Genomic DNA, 18,804 nt, shown 5'->3' with positions numbered 1-18,804 from the left:
GATGGTGGATAGCGGTCATGGTTGTACATTATGAATATATTCAATGCCACTGAACTGTACACTTAAAAAGGTTAAAGGGTAGACTTTATGATATATGTATTTTATCACAATAAAAGAAAAAAAAAACAGGGAAAAAAAGAGTTAAGAACTACTGGGATCCAGAGAAATGTATCCATAGTTTGATGTGGGGCAACAAACACAATGGAACACTCAATATTATGTGAGAGCAAAGTAAACTTTTTGTTTCTATAAAAAGCATTTGTTTCCTATGTAAGTATATTTGGGGCTTAGGAAATACAGAGTTGGTTCTTAAGGAGCTACATATCAACTGTCCTGAATGCTCTGATGCTCTTTAGCAGCCTGTGGGGTCCCAGAACATGTTCATTACAGCCTTTGTCACATTGTATGGCTGTTTGTGTGGCTATCAACCCCAAGAGCCTGTGAACATGAGGCAGAACCCTGTTTCCTACCCCAGCACATGGTGCTCCATGAATGAATGAAAGAATGAGCAAATAAGTGACTATCAGGAGGAAGATGCACCTGCAGTTCTAATAAGGAGAGGGAAATCACAGTTTGGGTTTGTCCCATGATCCTCTCCATCTATTTATGTCCACTTTTTGCAGCCTACCCCTGACACTTACCACTTGCAGGAAACCTTCCCAGATTACACCCAGCTACCACACTGAAGGTCTGGGCCTTCAGGATAACTCATCTTCATCATCTTGCTCTCACCTGGATAAGGAATTAGGCAAGAAAGTTCACACAGGGAGGCATGAGCTGACTAGAAAGGCAGCTAGGTAGGCTGGGAGAGGGAGGATGGGGTATCAGGCCCTCTACTCCAGTATCTCCGACTCCAGACCCCAAAAGAGAAGGGTTGGGATGCTTCCTCATCCTTCTCCAGGGCAGGTATCCCAACAGACCTGGTGGAGGCCACTAGGCTGCTCAAGTCTCTCTGGGAAGATATTTTCCTCTAAGGTGGCATCTTCGAAAAGCTAGAGAAGGGGGTAAGTACCACAGGCCAAGCAGTCTCTAGGGTACTGGCCAAATGCTCACTTCCTGTCCCTCCTTCCCTGATGGAGAAGAGAGCAGGAGCTCTGGACTTTGTCCTTATAGCTGGGCAGGCTTGGACAAGTTAATTCTCTGAGCCACAGCTTACTCATCTGTTAAAATGGAGCAATGATTGGGGCGCCTGGGTGGCTTAGTCGGTTGAGCGTCCGACTTTCGCTTAGGTCATGATCTCGCAGTTCGTGGGTTCGAGCCCCGCGTCGGGCTCTGTGCTGACTGCCAGCTCAGAGCCTGTAGCCTGTTTCAGTCTGTGACTCCCTCTCTCTCTGACCCTCCCCTGCTCGCGCTGTCTCTCTCTCTCTCTCTCTCTCTCTCCTAGAAATAAATAAAACATTTAAAAAAAAAATGGAGCAATGATGCCTACTTCGTAGGACTGTTGAAAGATCACTTGAGGGGCTGAGCATGGGACCTTACAGAAAGGAGATGCTCTGTGTCTGCCTGGACTTAGTGCAGAACTCTAGCTGCACAAAGGTCAGTAACTTCTACCAGAGGCCAGCCTGTAGCATCACCAGTTAAATCATGTGACTGAGCTGGTGACAAAGCCTCTGGTGCCTCAGCATCCTGAGATAAAGAGTGGGAAAGATCTGTTCCCATCCTTTCCCTCCCATGAGTGGCAGCTGAGAGGAAACAACAGGACAGAGATGGCTTTAGAATAAAACACAAAAGCCAACTCATATTGAGCAATTACCTGGGTCAGGCTAAGTCCTTAATGTCCATTAGCTCATATAATCTTTGCAAACGCCATAGGAAGGGTACTATTATTCTCTGTATATATCAGTTTTACTTCTGTCTGTCATTCTATCTACCTATCTATCTACTTACTATTTTTATTTCTATTAAAACAATTTTTTAATGTTTATTTTTGAGAGAGAGACAGAGTGCAAGCAGGGAAGGAGCAGAGAGAGAGGGAGACACAGAATCCAAAGCAGGCTCCAGGCTCTGAGTAGTCAGCACAGAGCCGGATGCAGGCTCAAACCCACAGACTGTGAGCTCATGACCTGAGCCAAAGTCAGACACTCAACCTACTGAGCCACTCAGGTGTCCCTCTACTTACCATTTTTAGAACAGTTTTAGATTCACAGCAAAATTGAGCAAGAAGTACATAGCCCCCACAAAATCCCCTGCCCCCTCTCTCACCCCAGCCTCCTCAACTATCAACATTCTCCACCAGAGTGGTACATTTGTCACAATCAATGAACCTACACTGACTCGTCATCATCTCCCAAAGTCTGTCACTTACTAGCACTCTTGGTGTTTGCACCTTCTATGGGTTTGGACAAATGTATGGTGACATATATCATTTTACTTTCCAATACGATTTATTTTTACCAAAGCAATACATGCTCAGTGGCTTCCAAGCTAAAGTACAAAAAAAGCTTATATGGAAAAGTAACTTGCCCTGCCCATTCTTTCTTTCTAACCCAGGGCCCAGACCCCAGGGGCAGAGTGGATCCTTGTTCTGTAGTGCTTAGCCTCAAGGGGTTTCACCCTTAGCACTGAGTTAATGAACCTTCTGTTTTGGATCAGGACTATCAAAAGGGACTGGGGACAAATAGCCCATTGGGGTCAAATGGCCAGACTGGCTGAATATACCCTCTACCCCAAGGTCAGGCAAGCATCTCCAATAAGACCTTCTAAAGGTTATTGTAAAACCCCTGCTTACTTCTTTAGAAGCCCTGGCGATCATTTTTGGACTTTCACTGGATGAGGAGAGCTAAAGCCCAACACAGGAAGGCTGCCATTATATGAAGCTCCTGGGGCAGAGGGAAATTGAGTCCTGGTTGGTTGTGTATCCTGGAAAAATTTCTCACCTCTGGATTTTGAGGTCTTCGGGTGAAAAACAGCTGACTGCTAGGGCCTTGCCTCGACTGACAGAGGGAGTCTGGGCTGCTGGTGCTTAGCGGCCCAATCTCTGGTGCTCTTCCTGTGAGCTGGGTATTTCTTTGTACCCACCTTCAAAGTAGGCATTATTGACCCATTTTATAGATGAGGAATTGAGACTCAGAAGGGTTGTCAGGCCACATAGCTAGAGAGGAGCAGGATCAGGATTCTAAATCAGGGTGCATGCTCTCCTTCCCTGGGCTGGACCACTAAGCCTTCACTGGAATAGGTGCTCTGGTGTTTGTGTGTCAGGTGAGTGGGTATGTAGGTAGGAGAGTAACAAGGGATCCTGTGGCTTCCAGTAGCAGCAGGGCCCCGCTTAATAGGCTCCCAGGATTTCAAGTCTCTAGGCCCATCTCAGGGTGAAGAGCATCACATCCACATCCTGTTTGATGCCAGCCTCTTACCCCAGACCAGTAGTTCTTGGCTTTGGCTGTGAATGAATCACCTGTGAAGCTTTGGGAAACAATAATGTCTGTGATCCACCTGTAGAGATACTGATTTAACTGATCTGGAATAGGCTCCTGGCACTGGGAGGTCATCAAAACTCCACAGGTGATTTGAACGTGCAGCTAGAGCTGAGAACCTTGTACTAGTATGCCAGCTTACTGAAGAGCCTTGTTTTTGTTTCACCATGCCTAGCCCTAGGGAATTTCTGTTCTTTGCCCTCCCTCCCTAGCCATCAGGGCAGAGCAAAGGCAGTACCCTTTGTTCTCTGCTACAATGTAACTACCTTTCTCTGTAACAAGGTCCATAGCACCATTACTCTGCCCTCTTGAATCTGTTGTCCTCCTTAGAGTAGCCAAGGCCATGAGGCTTTTTATGGATTCTTTGAAACAAAAGCCTCCGGAATCCAGTCCTACCAGGATTGGGGGTGGGGAGCCCACCTTGCTTGAGTCCCCTCTGCTCTGCATCTTTGGGTAAAAGAAATGGGGAGGGCAGGGTTTGCTCTCCACCCAGGCTGCCCTGGGTATCTTCTGGCTCCTAGGTAAGGCTTGCAGCCCCATGAAATCAATATGTCCTACATTCAAAAAAGGACAAGGAGAGGGGCGCCTGGGTGGCTTAGTTGGTTAAGCGTCCGACTTTCGCTTAGGTCATGGTCTCGCGGTTTGTGGGTTCGAGCCCCTCGTCGGGCTCTGTGCTGACTGCCAGCTCAGAGCCTGGAGCCTGTTTCAGTCTGTGACTCCCTCTCTCTCTGACCCTCCCCTGCTCACACTGTCTCTCTCTCTCTCTCCTAGAAATAAATAAAAATATAAAAAAAAATTAAAAAAAAAAAAGGACAAGGAGAGGGGCATCTGGGTAGCTCAGTCGGTTGAGTGTCTCACTCTTGACTTTGGCTGAACTCATGACCTCAAGGTTGTGAGATGGAGCCCCTATCTGGGCTCTGTGCCGAGTGTAGAGCCTGCTTGAGAGTCTCTTTCCCCCCTCTCTCTCTGCCTCTCCCCACTCACATGCACGTGTGTATTCTCTCTCTAAAAACAAAACAAACATGGGGCATCTGGGTGGCTCAGTCGGTTAGGCGTCTGACTTCGGCTCAGGTCACGATCTCATGGTGCATGGGTTCAAGCCCCGCATCGGGTTTTGTGCTGACAGCTAGTTCAGAGCCTGGAGCCTGTTTCAGATTCTGTGTCTCCCTCTCTCTCTGACCCTCCCCTGCTCATGTTCTGTCTCTCTGTCTCAAAAATAAATAAACTATTAAAAAAAAAACCCACACAAAAAACTCCAAAAAACTTTTTAAAAAGGACAAGGACAATTCTGGAGGATATAAGAATCTCAGAAGAAAGTCAGGAAAATCTTAATGCTAACCAGAGAATGAGAATCTCTGGTCTCCTGCCTATTGAACTCAGGAACAGAAAAGTGCCTGATATGCTCCTTACTTAGGATACCTGTGTGGGCTTTGGGCCACAGAGCTCTGGATGCTGATTTCTGAACCCATAAAAGAGAATCAAAGTTAGGAGTAGAAGGCCAGGTGATAGGTGGGTTGGAGATGTGCTGGCAGTTGTAATTAAGCTGAGCCAGAACCAGGAACTGGAAGTGATGGAGGGAAGATACTTAGGACAGGACTCTGAGGTGGCCACTAAATGTGGTATTCCTTGGCTTGCTCTCTTTCTTTGTAAAGCCTGGGCTATGAAGTTGCAGATTTATGGCAGGCCAAGCCTGGAAGGGTCTGGAAACCACATGACAGATGATTTTCAAACCAAGTTACTTAGAATCCTAGGGAGTTCCTCAGAATTGGTAGGAACTCTGCCACACAGAGTACTTTAACTCCCAACATGGCTTCTTTTTTCTACTTAATGAACAGGTGTATAAGATTTCACTGGAAAAAAAGGATTCTACACTAAATAATACTAACAAAATTTGAAAACCATAGCTCTAGTAAACTTCTGATGAGGAAACTTGCCCAGGGTCACCCTCTAGTCTTTTACCCCTTAGGCCAGCCAGGCCTGTCCCCACAGCACATTTGCAGACTCCATAGAGTAGACAGAAGGCCCTCTGTGAAGGCATGGCTTCAATGCTGCAACAAAAATGGCCAAGAGAGGAGCCACATCGGGGAGGGCCACTCTTAACAGAATGAATGACCCCAAGACCCAGAACTGCAGTCCCTGAGAGGCAGTGTGAAGCTGCTTGGCTTTAATGTCAAAAACCCTCACGATTTTAGTCTGTTCTTACCTTCAGGTAAATGTAGAGACCTGCCTGGGAGGCAGGGCCCTATGGATTGCAGGCTGCCCCACCACTTCATGGGCCATAGCTTTCTCTTTAAGGAGGGCAGCTGGGCACAGTCACTCAGCCCCTAGACTGTGGGCTCTTGAGGGCAGGACATGTCATCTCCATTCTGTGCTGCATCCTCCTCAGCCCAGGGGACACAGGATACAAAGCTAGGCATAGAGCTGAAACTCAGGAATCCTTAACTTCACAGAAAATATTTTTAATTGATTTTTTTTGAGAGAGAGAGAGAGAGAGAGACAGAGAGTGAGTGGGGGAGGGGCAGAGAGAGAGGGAGACACAGAATCCAAAGCAGGCTTGAGGCTCTGGGCTGTCAGCACAGAGCCTGATGTGGGACTTGAACTCACAAGCTGTGAGATCATGACCTGAGCCAAAAGTCGGAGGCTCAACTGACTGAGCCATCAGGGTGCCCCTATTGATTTGTTTTTAAAACAAGTCTTCAGGACCGCCTGGGTGGCTCAGTCAGTTAAGCATCTGACGTTGGCTCAGGCCAGTATCTCAAGGTTCATAGGTTTGAGCCCTGCATTGAGTTCTGTGCTAGCATCTTGGAATCTAGAGTCTGTGTCTCTCTCTCTCTGCCTCTCTCCCCCGCTTGTGCTCTGTCTCTTTCTCTCTCTCAAAAATAAATACAGATTTTTTTTTAAAACAAGGCTTCAATCAAGTGGTTTTCCTGAACCCCCACATACAAACTGTGACCTTCCACAACAGTGGCTGACTTTCAATACAATATGTAGTGAAACTTTCTTCTCCCTCCTTTTTTCTTTTCTGGGTTGGCTTCTCTTGTGGTGGAAATTTCTACACTCTGGAGGGAGTGAGTTCTGGGTATTCCCATTTCTTCTCCTAACCCTTTTCTTCCTCTGAGCAGTCCAGCAGGTGAGGGCACCCCAAGGCCAACAGGACTGTTTATCAATGCAGCAGAATTTGAGAACATGTGCTTGCCCAGGAAATAGGTGGAATATTCAACCACAAGTGCATGCCAGTCGATGGATTGCACGGAGGGGAAGATTGAGTCCCCAGCTCAGAGGTCTTAACCTCTCTTTGTCATGGAACATCCAGAACATCAGTGATCAGAACTTTTATATGTATTCAATTGGGGTGGGGCCCTCTAGTCACCTTCTTCCTCTGGGTCTCAAGAGACAGGACAATGGCCAAAAATCACAGACCACAGACCCAGGCTCCTGCTGTTCTTACCTCCCTGCAGTGACCAAGATCTGAGAAGCTGTCCTCATCCCCAGGTCTATGACTGACCCTCTCGTGCTTTACAACCTGAGCCCCTCCAAACCCCACACCTCTCTCCAGAGTCCAAATGCCACTTCTGAAGCCCCCAAGTCATTTCCACTAATCCCTGGTTGTCCTGGTCCCTGGTCCTGTGGGGAGGCAGCCAGCTGTGTGACTTCATAAAAGGCCATCTTGTGACAAGTTTGGACCAGATGAAGCAGGAGCTTGGCAGGCAGAGGGGCTTCCCCAGAAACATCATGTGACTTTTCATGGAGAGACACCCCCAACTCTGAGGATATGAATAGGAACTCCTCATGGTAAGAGCCCAGGACATCTTCTACACTTAGAAATACCTTTCCTTCATGACTTCAACTCCCAGGCCTAGCTGGATATTCCTGGCTACTCTGGCAATATGTCTCAGAGGTTCAGGCCCATTGCAGTGAGGTTTATTTATTTATTTTTTTTAAATTTTTTTTAATGTTTTATTTATTTCTAGGAGAGAGAGAGAGACAGCGTGAGCAGGGGAGGGTCAGAGAGAGAGTGATTCATATTCTGAAATAGGCTCCAGGCTCTGAGCTGGCAGTCAGCACAGAGCCCGACGCGGGGCCCGAACCCACGAACCGCGAGATCATGACCCAAGCGAAAGTCGGACGCCCAACCGACTAAGCCACCCAGGCGCCCCTGCAGTGAGGTTTAGGGAGGGGCAGGAGGTGGTGGTTACTTCAAGTGATGGTGATGGTGGATCTCTGGGCTCTGAATGGGAAGTCAGACCAGCCTCCTTCCGTTATACAAAGCCAATCTTCTCTAGGCTTTTCAAAGTAAAAGGTCTGATAGAAGTTTTATGTGACCTGAGTCTTCATCAGGGTCTGCCCCTGAGGTCTCCAGAGTACCTTCAAATAGGTCAGGACTGAGCTCCCTGAATTCCATAGGAAGGTTTTGTGGTCACAGAAAGGTATTGCCAAAAATCCAAGGTCTTTTCTCTCCAGTTCTGATTCCACTGTGGTTTCTCCTGGAAGAATTTATGATTCCAGGAACCTGAGGCAAAAGAGGCTGGGAGTACTCTCTCTTTACCTTCCATGCACCTGTTCCCCACCCTCTTACCTGAAGCATAGCCTCTGGAAAGGACAGGCCCCAGGAGTCAGCAGCGATGCTAATTGGCAGCCAGGCTGTGTCATCTGACAGGTCTTGTGGGTACCTGGAAGGCAGAGGTTGGCCGTCTTCATGCTGCAGCCCTTGTTTGTGCTGGGTGGGTCCACTGTGAGGGTAGCTCAGGGTATATCTTCTCTGGCCACCCCCTCTGCCCTCTACTTTGATTGTGACATCACCATCCTGCCAGAGGACCTATGGAAAGAACCAAGCATGCTCTGGGCAAGGGTTCTAGATGCAGGCTTCATCCCAGCAGGGAGGCAGAGTGGATAGGCTGGTTTGGGAAGGTGACATGTCTGGCTTCACATTGAAGGGGCTCCTTGGCCTTGACTGCTTTCACCTTTGTTAAATGGTAGCATGGGGAGGCCTAGAAGCAGATTTCCTTAAGCCATGCAATTTTCAGTTCTGGGCTGGGACAGAGAGTGGACAGGTGATTCCCCCAGGGTGGTTCCTCAGCTACTTCCCAGCACTTCTGAAAATGTGCCCTAGGATTTTTTTCTGATGAGGAGCTCATTTCTCATTTAAATGAGGAAAATCTGAGCTCTGCTAGCAGGCAGTCCTGGGGGCAAAGAGAAACCAGCTGAAGAACTTCAACAGGGACAGCAGTAGACCAAGAATAATCAAAATAGGAAGAGTCACCACTTCTCTAGCACTTAATGTGTGGTAGGCCTCAAGCCAAGCATTTTATATGCATTATCACACTTAATCCTCAATGCTAGAAAGATGTTATTTCTGCTTTCCAGCCAAGGAAACTGAAGTTCAAGAGGTGAAGTGATTAGGCCAGGGTTCCACAGCTGGTAAATGGGAACACCAGTAATAGGATGCAGGTCTATTTTCTTCCCATGCAGGACTCAACTGCTGACCTATCTCCTTCTGCAAACTCTTCCCAATAAATAGGAAAAACTATTTTCTAAATCTTGATTACAAGTGATAGGGTTAAAGAGAGTAGGGTGGATGGGAATAATTTGAGCCTAATATCACTCACATGATCAGGTTGTGGCTAAAGGAGCCTTGACTGCTTCTCCTGTCTAATGAACCCTTTGGGAGACAGCTGTTTTGATTTGCTTCTAACTATTTTGCAGATGATTTAAGAGAGGCTCTGGGGACCACACATCGGGAGTCCTTGGGGTCCAGGGCTGAGCAGTGGTTCTGAGGTGGGGTTGCCAGATAAAATGTAAGATGACCAGTTCACTTTTTAAAAATGTTTATTTATTTTGATAAGAAAGAGTGAGAGAGTGCTTGTGAGAGAGAGGGAGAGATAGAATCCCAAGCAGGGTCCATGCTGTCAGTGCAGAGCATGACACAGGACTCAATCCCATGAACCACGAGATCATGATATAAGCCAAAATCAAGAGTTGAATGCTTTACCCACTGAGACACCCAGGTGCCCCAGGATGACCAGTTAACTTTTCATTTCAGATGAAAAATATTAAAAAACAACAACAACAAGCATATCCTAAAGATTGCATGGGGCTCTTCCGGAGACTCCTTAATCTTGTTGAGACCCTGGTAGGTGGGAGCTGGGGTGGGGCTGGGGATGATGGTCACTGCTTCATTTTCACGTGAGCCTCAGACTCCTCTATGAAGCTGTATCTGTGGGAATAGGAGGCAGGGACTGACTTCTGGAGATCACAGCTACTGTGGCCACTGCACAAGGTGGGGCTCAAATTTGTCTTTGTGGAGTCTCATTTTTTCCCTCTGCAAAACAAAAGGGGGTGGATGTGGATGCTGTCATATAGGAGTGGTTGTTTTGCATACCTCATGGGCAATGGGGTAGTGTTCCATTTTGTTAGAGGGCTGCCAAGGTCCCCAGGCAGGAGGAAGGCACCAAATGAATGACTAGAATTCCCTCTTTGTCCAGATGGGGACCCTTAAAGCCTGTAGACCCTAAACTTTCCCATGGTGGCTCCTGTGACACTTGGACACTTGCAGTAGCAGTCTTGTTCAGCCAACAGTGGAGCAGGGGTGGATGTGGGATAGGTGGCTTCATCTTGTGGCCCCAAGGAGTTGTAGGAGGAGGCCCAGGAAATGCAGTGGCACCATTGTGGGGATAGGCTGGTGAGAACACCCAGATCTGGTGAGTCTGGAAGTAGGTGACTGGAGAGAAGGGGTGGTAGAAAGGGGTCGAGCATCCTGAGGCTCAGAGGACTTGGTGCTATTGATTTTCCTACTTCAGTACATGGGCATGCTTAGAGGTGAGGGCAGGTAGAACATGATATTGGGGCCAGAGATGGGCTGCTCTTGCCCTTTATCTGCCACCAGGCAGGCCTGTAAGCATGACTTTTGGATGGTGGCTGCTGCTTTCTGAGGCACACCATAGGGAGAAGTTCAGCACAGGCAGAGCAAGGGAAGACAGTTCAGAGATGTTCTTCCAAAGAGGCTAAGGAATCTCTTTCCAGTAATTCAGGGCAATGTGCTGGACCAAGCCAGGTGTGTGGGCCTGGACTATCTGCGTATTTGTGCTTGCATGTGCTTAGATGTCAAAACATTGTCTGTGAGGTCTGGTGCCAATACATTGGTGTGGATGCTTGTGTATCTGGCACACATTCCTGTGCTGTGAAATGTATCAGTGAATATGCTTGGAATGCGTATGCAGCCTGGAAAACTAGGGTGCTGTCCCCTCCCCTTCCCAGAGTGGGAGTTTGGGAGTGCCGTCAATTGTGTGGCTGTGTGTGTGTGTGTGTTGGCTGGGGTAGTGAGGCTGCAGGCATTATGGAGGAAAGGTTTTAGAGGGAACCACTCTACAGGCCATGTGTAGCTCCTGCTCTGCTTCCTCAGCCTTCTGGGTCCTGGCTTTTCCAAAGTCCCTTTATGATGCCCTTTAAGTTGACCCAGGGCCCCAGCCTGAGCTTCTGAAGGGGAGCACTGCCATCTGGTGGCAGACTGAGGCTGTACAAGGAGCAGGTGAGTGGGACCCTGGGTTCTCATAACGGCTCTTGCAGGTCCCCAGCCAGTGAGGGAATCACAGCTGTGTTACCTAGACCATGGACAGAGGGAGGGTATCTAAGGCTTAAATGCGCCAACCTCATGCATTTTGGGTTCATGACTCAGGGAGGCACAGCAAGAAAGTCAGTTGAAGGAGTGCTGGAGGATGAGTAGAGGAAAGTTGTGAGTGCAGCCTCTGGATGCACAAACCTGGGCCCCGTTCCTTGGGCCACCTCTCTGGGCTCAGATTTCTCATCTGTATAGGTGGTTAACCACATCTACCCTGTGGGGTGGTAGTGAAGGTTATATGAAAAAGTGTGGGTTAAACACTTGGCTCAGAACTGAGCCTGCTCTAAAGTCAAAGGAAATGGTAGTGGCCATTACTAATATAGGCTAAGTTCCAAAAGCACAGAGAGGGGCGCCTGGGTGGCTTAGTCGGTTAAGCGTCCGACTTTCGCTTAGGTCATGATCTCATGGTTCGTGGGTTCGAGCCCCGCGTCGGGCTCTGTGCTGACTGCCAGCTCAGAGCCTGGAGCCTATTTCAGAGTCTGTATCTCCCTCTCTCTCTGACCCTCCCCTGCTCACGCTCTCTCTCTCCTAGAAATAAATAAAAGAAAGAAAGAAAGAAAAAAAAGCACAGAGAAGTGAGCTGTGCTGTCATTGCAGGTAAAAGGATTTCAGAGAGGTGAGAAGTGTGTGATGCTGCCATCCTGCAGTCTAGAATTCTGTGTCTGAGCAGCTGCTCCAAGTTACACAATTAAATGAGGAGGGAGGTCTCTTTTCTTGAAAAAGGGATATGGAATCAAGAGACCTAGTATCCAGGCTCTGGCTAGCTTCTTACTAGTTATGGCACCTGAGCACAGCAGCAGGCAGGTTTGCTGGGTTCCATGATCCCCCTTGTGAAATTGTTGGCTATGAGGACTCCATAGCAATACATAAAAACTTGATCCTACCCATCCTTGAGAAAGGCTGGGTAGGATCGTATTAGGGAGAGATTTTGCTCAGCTGTGGAATCACATCTATTTTTCATGTTCCTAAAAAGGGATACTTGAGTCAGAGTCCAGAATCGTTTTGGTTCCACTACTAATTGGGTGTGGGATGCTAGTTAAGTCATTTCACTTTCTCTGGGCCTTACTTTTCCCAGCTGCAAAATAAAGGAATTAAATTAGATGGCCCTGCCTTAATCTATGGACTCTTAATTTTTTCCTTTTCTCTGTCTCACATGAGACCTAGGATAAATACTGATCCCACAGGTTAGGTCTTGAACAGAAAGAAAGACAAAGAAAAACCAGTGTCTTCTGTTTCATGAGTGCTGTGCTTTCTGATATGCTTGTAGGAAATATTTTCCTAGATAATGGTATACTCTAGGTATATTGGGGCAAATGAGAGAGTAAAACAGAATCTCACTCTGGTCATACAGGGCAGAGTAAGGTTACTGAGGTGTCAAGCGGTTGTAGCGCTGGCTTGGGTGGAGCTGGTTCCTCACGATGCGTTTCCGCCTTCTGAGGCACCCAATGAGTACACAGTAGTTCGCGTCCAGACGGAAAAACTATGAACCCCAGAAGTCAATGCGCGGGGAGGAACTACTCAAGCGCCAATCAAGACTGATGGGTCCGGCCCCTAGAAGCGGAACTTCATTTCCCAGGCGGCCGCGGGGCACTTCGATTTTTCTTCCTTCGCGCTGGCGTTTTCCTCCCGCCCCCTGCCAGCGAGCCTCGCGCCAAGTCAGGGCGCGCGCGCGCGCGCGCGGCACGTAGCGCGCGAGTGACGCATAATATGTGGGCCGCTCTGGAGCTGTGGTCGCGCTGTGTGTGAGTGAGGGAGAGTGAGTGCGGGACCTGAGGCGGTGTGTGTGAACTGTGGCCGCTGGCGGGGTCAGGGGGGAGCGGCGGAACCGCCCGGGAAGGTGAGTGAGGAAAGGAGGGAGACGGATCTCTGGGAGGGCCGAGAGGAGACAGGGCGCGTGGTCAGGCGGGAGTGAGAGTGGGCGCCGGGCTGGGGGAGGGGCGGCACCTGCCTGGGCCGCCGGCGGGGAGGGGGCGGGCCAGGCCGCCGGGAAGGCTGGTCCCAGGCCTGACAGGACTTTTCCTCCTCTAGAGTCTTGGCTCGGGGGCGGGGCCTCCACGTTCTTCTCCCCGTCCGCAAAAGAAGCTTCCTGAGAGTAACTCTTCTGCCGGAGTGGGGGGCAGGGGTGTGCTTGTCCCTACCTGGAGGAGGGGTGCCTCCCCTTTCCCTCGTCAACCTTTTTCCTTTCAGTCTTCCCATTTTCCGTTCCGTACGGGCTGGGGGGCTCCATCTTCCCTGCCGTACGGCGGCCCCCTTCCCTGGCTGTGTCTCCGCCTCCAGCTCCAGTCACCTGGGCGGGCTCTCCCCTCCCTCGGCCTCGTGCCACCTCCCTTTGCACCCGCCCGGCTCTCGGACCGGGCGAGGGGGGCGGAGCTTTCCGGGCACTCTTCCCACCCCTATTTTGGAGGGGAGGGGTGGAGGGAGAGGTGTACGGGTCCTACAGCTTGGAACCAAACCTCGGAGTGCCAGCCGAGCTTCCCGGGAGCCTATTTCCGGGGGGTTATAGTCGTTTTCAACTGGGGTGACAGGCATTTGCTTAACTCTTCTCTTCCTAGACGGTTTCCGTCTCACTTCCTCTTACTGTAGTGCTAGCTCTTGGGTTTCGAATTTGTTGAATAATTTTGGAGTGCGTATAATGGTTCTTTTTGAGTTCCAGATGAATTGTCTTTGTCCCTGTCACATTGGCCTCAGTTTTTCTTTACTCGGTCTTTTCAGTGAAGCCTTTTAATTAGCATACACGTTTTAATTATTAGCATCATCTTCCTGTTCTAAACGCTTTGTTAATGTATAGAGTGAAGCGTTCATTGGCAATGTCCTGTAATTTTCTTTTTCCAGTGTACTGAAGTTTACCTTTAAGGTTTACATAAGCTTGTATATTAAGACTTTTTAGGAATTGATTTCGTATTTTTTTCTTGACGCTGTCAAGATTTTTATATATAGCAGTCTTATCTACTTTTGAGTGGTGATATATTTTTGAATGTTAAGGACATAATAGATACAGAAATCAGGGAATATAGAGGACGTAGTTTTATGCTCAGAATTTCTTGAGTAGTTGCTGAGCGCAGTGTTTTCCTGTTGTACAGTTAAATTTAATAGAGGAAGAAACTGGTAGAATGAACCACAAGATAGTTTGGAGTGGATGAAGTTGGATTTATTATCAATTTCCTCATGTTATTTTTGTCATTATGGATGCTAATAGAAAATTGTTAATATGTGATCTTATATGTTATCCTTATTATTGGGTAAATTTTACTTGTATCTCCAAACTCTTTTTAAAAAATTAAGAAGAATGCTTTGAGACATTTGTTTCATGATTTTAGCCTTACGAGATCTGTCCATAACGTGGACTTTATTTTAGGCTTTGGTATAGTTTCTGTCAGATAAGGCCATTAAGTATTGGGTATTTGGGGAGGACAGATTTTATGATTTAAAAAGCTACAAAATGTTACAAAGTATTGGAAAAATGGTAGAGCTAGAGTAATAACCTGTACTGAAAAATCTTTTTCTTATCATTATCCCTCAGAAAATCTGTTACTTTCACAAAAGTAATGGATATTATCTGGTGCTTGTGTATTCTTCCAGAGCTCTTTTATTCCAGGGGCAGGTGTGTGTGCATGAGTGGACACACACACACACACACACACACGCACACACGCGTGCATGCACACTTTGCTTTTCTCATTTGACATTTGAGAGTTGGTTTGAATTAGTAAAGGAAATGCTTCTTAATTTTTTTTAACTTTTATGAAGAATTTCAAACGGTTGTTTATCCATCCTGATTCAGTGATTGCTAATATTTTGTTATATTTTGTCTATAGGTGTGGTGTATGTTTCTTATTTTGTGGAACCATTTGGAAGTTAGTTGCAGACACATCATCCCTAAATTCTTTGGCAGGCAACCTTTAGGTTTAGGACATTCCACATATTTTTTGTGGGCCTTTATTTTATTTCATTGCATGGACCGTATTACCATTTAACCCTGACAACAACCGTTTCCACTTCACAGATAAGGAAATTGAGATTTGGAGAAGTTAAATAACTTGACCCAAGATCTCACCTCACGTGTATATCTGCAGAGTTAACATATGAATGCTTGAAATCCTTTTCCACCAAGTACCAACTAATTGGTCCTTGGGACTTCTCTGAGCCCATTTTATTATCTGTTAAAAAAAAAAAAAGGGTAGGGTGGTTATGAAAATTCAGAATAATATTAGAAATTAGTCAAATGTCTGTCCCATATTAATATTCAGTAAATGGTAACTATTGTGTCACTCTTGGATAGGCCATAAATTCTGTATACCACTTGAAGAGCTTGGTTTAAAACATGGTAAATTGAATAATGTACCTTCACTGTCCTGTGCATAACAAGATGACTGCAACTTTAGCATTTTATATTGATAGTCTTTCATTGATAATAAGATGAGTTGTTGATATTATTTTTAATGCTTATTTTTGAGAGGAGGGGAAGGACAGAGAGAGGGGGGTCACAGAATCCAAAGTGGGCTCCAGGCTGTCAGCACAAAGCCCAATGCAGGGTTCGAACTCTCAAACTGTGAGATCGTGACCTGAGCTGAAGTCGGACACTCAATCAAGTGAGCCACCCAGGCACCCCGATATGATTTTAGTCTGTTACAAGTTTAAGTTTTGCCTGGGCAAATGAAAGTTATTTCCAGAATTACGGTTATTCATAAACATAATTAAATGGAAAATTTGAAAATGATGCTAAAAGAATATATGTGTTTCTAAATTGAACTCTAAAATTTTAGTATTTCAGTTCCCTTGAGTTGACCTTTTTCTTTTTAAGTTTTTATTTTATTGAAAAAATTTTAAAATGTTTATTTTTTAAAATTATTTTTAAAATTTTATTTCTGAGATAGAGAGACAGCATGAGCAGGGGAGGGTCAGAGAGAGAGGGAGACACAGAATCTGAAGCAGGCTCCAGGCTCTGAGCTAGCTGTCAGCACAGAGCCCAACACGGGGCTCGAACCCACGAACTGTGAGATCATGACCTGAGCTGAAGTCAGACACCCAACTGGCTGAGCCACCCAGGCGCCTCATTAATTTTATTTTGTTTTTTTAATGTTTATTTTTGAGAGAGGAGAGTGAGTGCGAGCCAGGGAAGGGCTAAGATCGAGGGAGACAGGATCTGACTGAAGTGGGTTCTGTGCTGAGAGCCGACAGCCTGATGTGAGACTCGAACCCTTGAACCACAAGATATGACCTGAGCCAAAGTCAGATGCTTGATAACTGAGTCACCCAGGTGCCCCTTATGTTGACCTTCATTAAATGTAATATTTTCCTTAAACTTTGCCTTTATATGTTCTATGTTGATCTCTTAAGTTAGCAAGCAGCATTACCTCCTGATCTTTTTTTTTTCCACTTAAAAAAAATTGTGGTCAAATTCACAGACCATAAATTGACCACTAACCATTTTATAGTGTTCAATTCAGTGGCATTTAGTAGACTAACAATGTTGTGCAACCATTACAATGTCTTTTAGTTTCAAGACGTTTTCATTACCCCATTTTCATTAGATAGTACTATATGTTCCCCCTATCCCAAGCCCCTGGCAACCAGTAGGCAGGTTTCTGATGGATTTACCTATTCTGAATGTTTTGTGTAAATAGAATCATAAAATGTGTAATTATGTCTGGCTTCTTTCACTTAGTGTATTTTCAATTTTTTAAAAATTTTATTTAGTTAGTTTGAGAGTGAGTGGGGGGAGAGAGAGAATCCCAAGCAGGCTCCGCACCATCAGCATGGAGCCTGATGCGGGGCTTATCTCACGAACTGTGAGATCATGACCTGAGCTGAAATCAAGAGTTGAATGCTTAACCCACTGAACCACCTAGGTGCCCTGAACATTTCAGTTTTCTTTTACAGCTCTAGTATGTATCAGTACTTCGTTTCTTTCTGTGGCTGAGTAATATTGCATTCTATGATTGTAACATTTTGTTTATCCACTCATCCTTTGAGGGACATCTTTTGGCTATCGTTTCCACCTTTTGGTTATTGTGAATATGCTAACTTTGAACATTTGTGTACAAATATTTCTTCAAATATCTTTTTCAGTTCTTCTGTGTATATGCCTTACTGTGGAATTGCTGGGTCATGTGGTAATTCTCTGTTTAACTTTCTAAAAAACTTTTTGAGGAGGCACCAAACTGTTTTTCATAGCTGTAATGCCATTCTTTGTTCCCACCAGCAGTGTGCTTTCCATTTTCTCTACAACCTTGCCTGTGCTCACTATTTTCTTCTTTTTTTAAATGTTTATTTTGAGAGAGAGCATGTGTGCGTGAGTGGGAGGGGTAGAGAGAGGGAGAGAGAGAATCCCAAGCAGGCTCTGTGCTGTCAGCGCAGAGCCTAATGCAGGGCTCCATCCCACAAACTGGGAGAATAATGAGCTGAGTCGAAATCAAGAGTTGGACACTTATCTGACTGAGCCACCCAGGTATCCCTATGCTCATTATTTTCTGATTTTTTTTTTTTTTTTTTTGGTTCTACTCATCTTAGTAGGTGTAAGTGGTATCTTGTTGTGGTTTTGATTTTCATTTCTCTGATGGCTTATGACATAGAGCATCTTTTGGAGAAGTGCCCATTCAGGTTCTCTGCCTGTTTTAAATCAGGTTTTTTTTGTTGTTGTTGAATTGTAGGAGTTTTATTTATATATTCTGGATAGTTGATCCTTATCAGATATATGATTTGCAGATATTTTGTCCATTTCATGGGTCATCTTTTCATTTTCTTGATAATGTCCCTTGATGCCTTGATGCACAAAAGTTTTAAACATTGAAGTCCAGTTTATATGTTTGTTCTTTTGTTGCTTATGCTTTTGGTGTCATAAATAAAAATCCCTTGCCAGTTTCAGGGCCATGAAGATTTACCTTTATGTGTACTTCTTTTTTTTTTTTTTTTTAAATTTTTTTAATGTTTTATTTATTTCTAGGAGAGAGACAGTGTGAGCAGGGGAGGGTCAGAGAGAGAGGGAGTCACAGACTGAAACAGGCTCCAGGCTCTGAGCTGGCAGTCAGCACAGAGCCCGACGCGGGGCTCGAACCCACGAACCGCGAGATCATGACCTAAGCGAAAGTCGCTTAACCGACTAAGCCACCCAGGCGCCCCTCTTTATGTGTACTTCTAAGAGTTTAATAGTTTAAGCTTCCACTTTTAGGTTTTTGATCCATTTTGAGTTAATTTTTGTAGATGGTATGAATCAAGGATTCAACCTTATTCTTTTGCACGTGGATATCCAGTTGTCTCAACACTATTAGTCTTTCTATTAATGGTCTACTGGTCTTTCAATAAATTCTTTTCCTATTGAATGATCTGGCATACTTGTTGAAAATTAGTTGATTATAAATGTGAATTTTTTATTTCTGGATTCTCAGTTCTGTTGCATTGGTGTATATGTCTATTTTAGTGCCAGTACCACACTATTTTGATCGCTGTAGCTTTGTAGTAAGTTTTGAAATTATAAGTGTGAGGGGCACCTGGGTGGCTCAGTTGGTTGAGCATCTACTCTTGATTTTGGCTCAGGTCATGATCCCAGGGTTGTGGAATCAAGCCCTGCATTGGGCTCTGCACTGAGCATAGAGCCTGCTTAGGATTCTCTCTCAGTGCCCTTCTCTCCTGCTTGGATGTGTGCGCTGTGTGTGCGCTCTCTCTCCCCGATTAAAATAAATAAGTAAATGAAATCAGAAATGCGAATCCTCTAATTTTCTTTTAAAGATAGTTTTGGTTGTCAGTGTTTCCATTTTTACAAAAAAAAAAAGGTTAAGA

General features: G+C 45.9%; 1 protein-coding gene across 5 annotated transcripts in view; it reads left to right on the top strand.

The window, feature by feature from the left end:
* Positions 1-7,170: 7,170 nt before the first annotated feature.
* Positions 7,171-18,804, top strand: part of DCAF1 (DDB1 and CUL4 associated factor 1) — an 86,811-nt gene continuing 75,177 nt past the window's right edge. For 4 of the 5 annotated variants that reach the window (XM_039243626.1, XM_039243625.1, XM_039243624.1 and 1 more), the window contains exon 1: positions 12,771-12,865. The gene's annotated coding sequence lies outside the window, so the exon portion shown is untranslated. Of the gene's footprint in view, positions 7,206-12,770; positions 12,866-18,804 lie in introns of those variants that run through there. The other variant, XM_039243623.1, reaches the window with a different exon arrangement.

The sequence above is a fragment of the Hyaena hyaena genome, unplaced genomic scaffold (assembly GCF_003009895.1).
Source record: "Hyaena hyaena isolate Hyena2069 unplaced genomic scaffold, ASM300989v1 scaffold_231, whole genome shotgun sequence".
Lineage (NCBI taxonomy): Eukaryota > Metazoa > Chordata > Mammalia > Carnivora > Hyaenidae > Hyaena > Hyaena hyaena.
The sequence above is the reverse complement of the archived record's forward strand: the minus strand, read 5'-3'. Positions and strand labels throughout refer to the sequence as shown.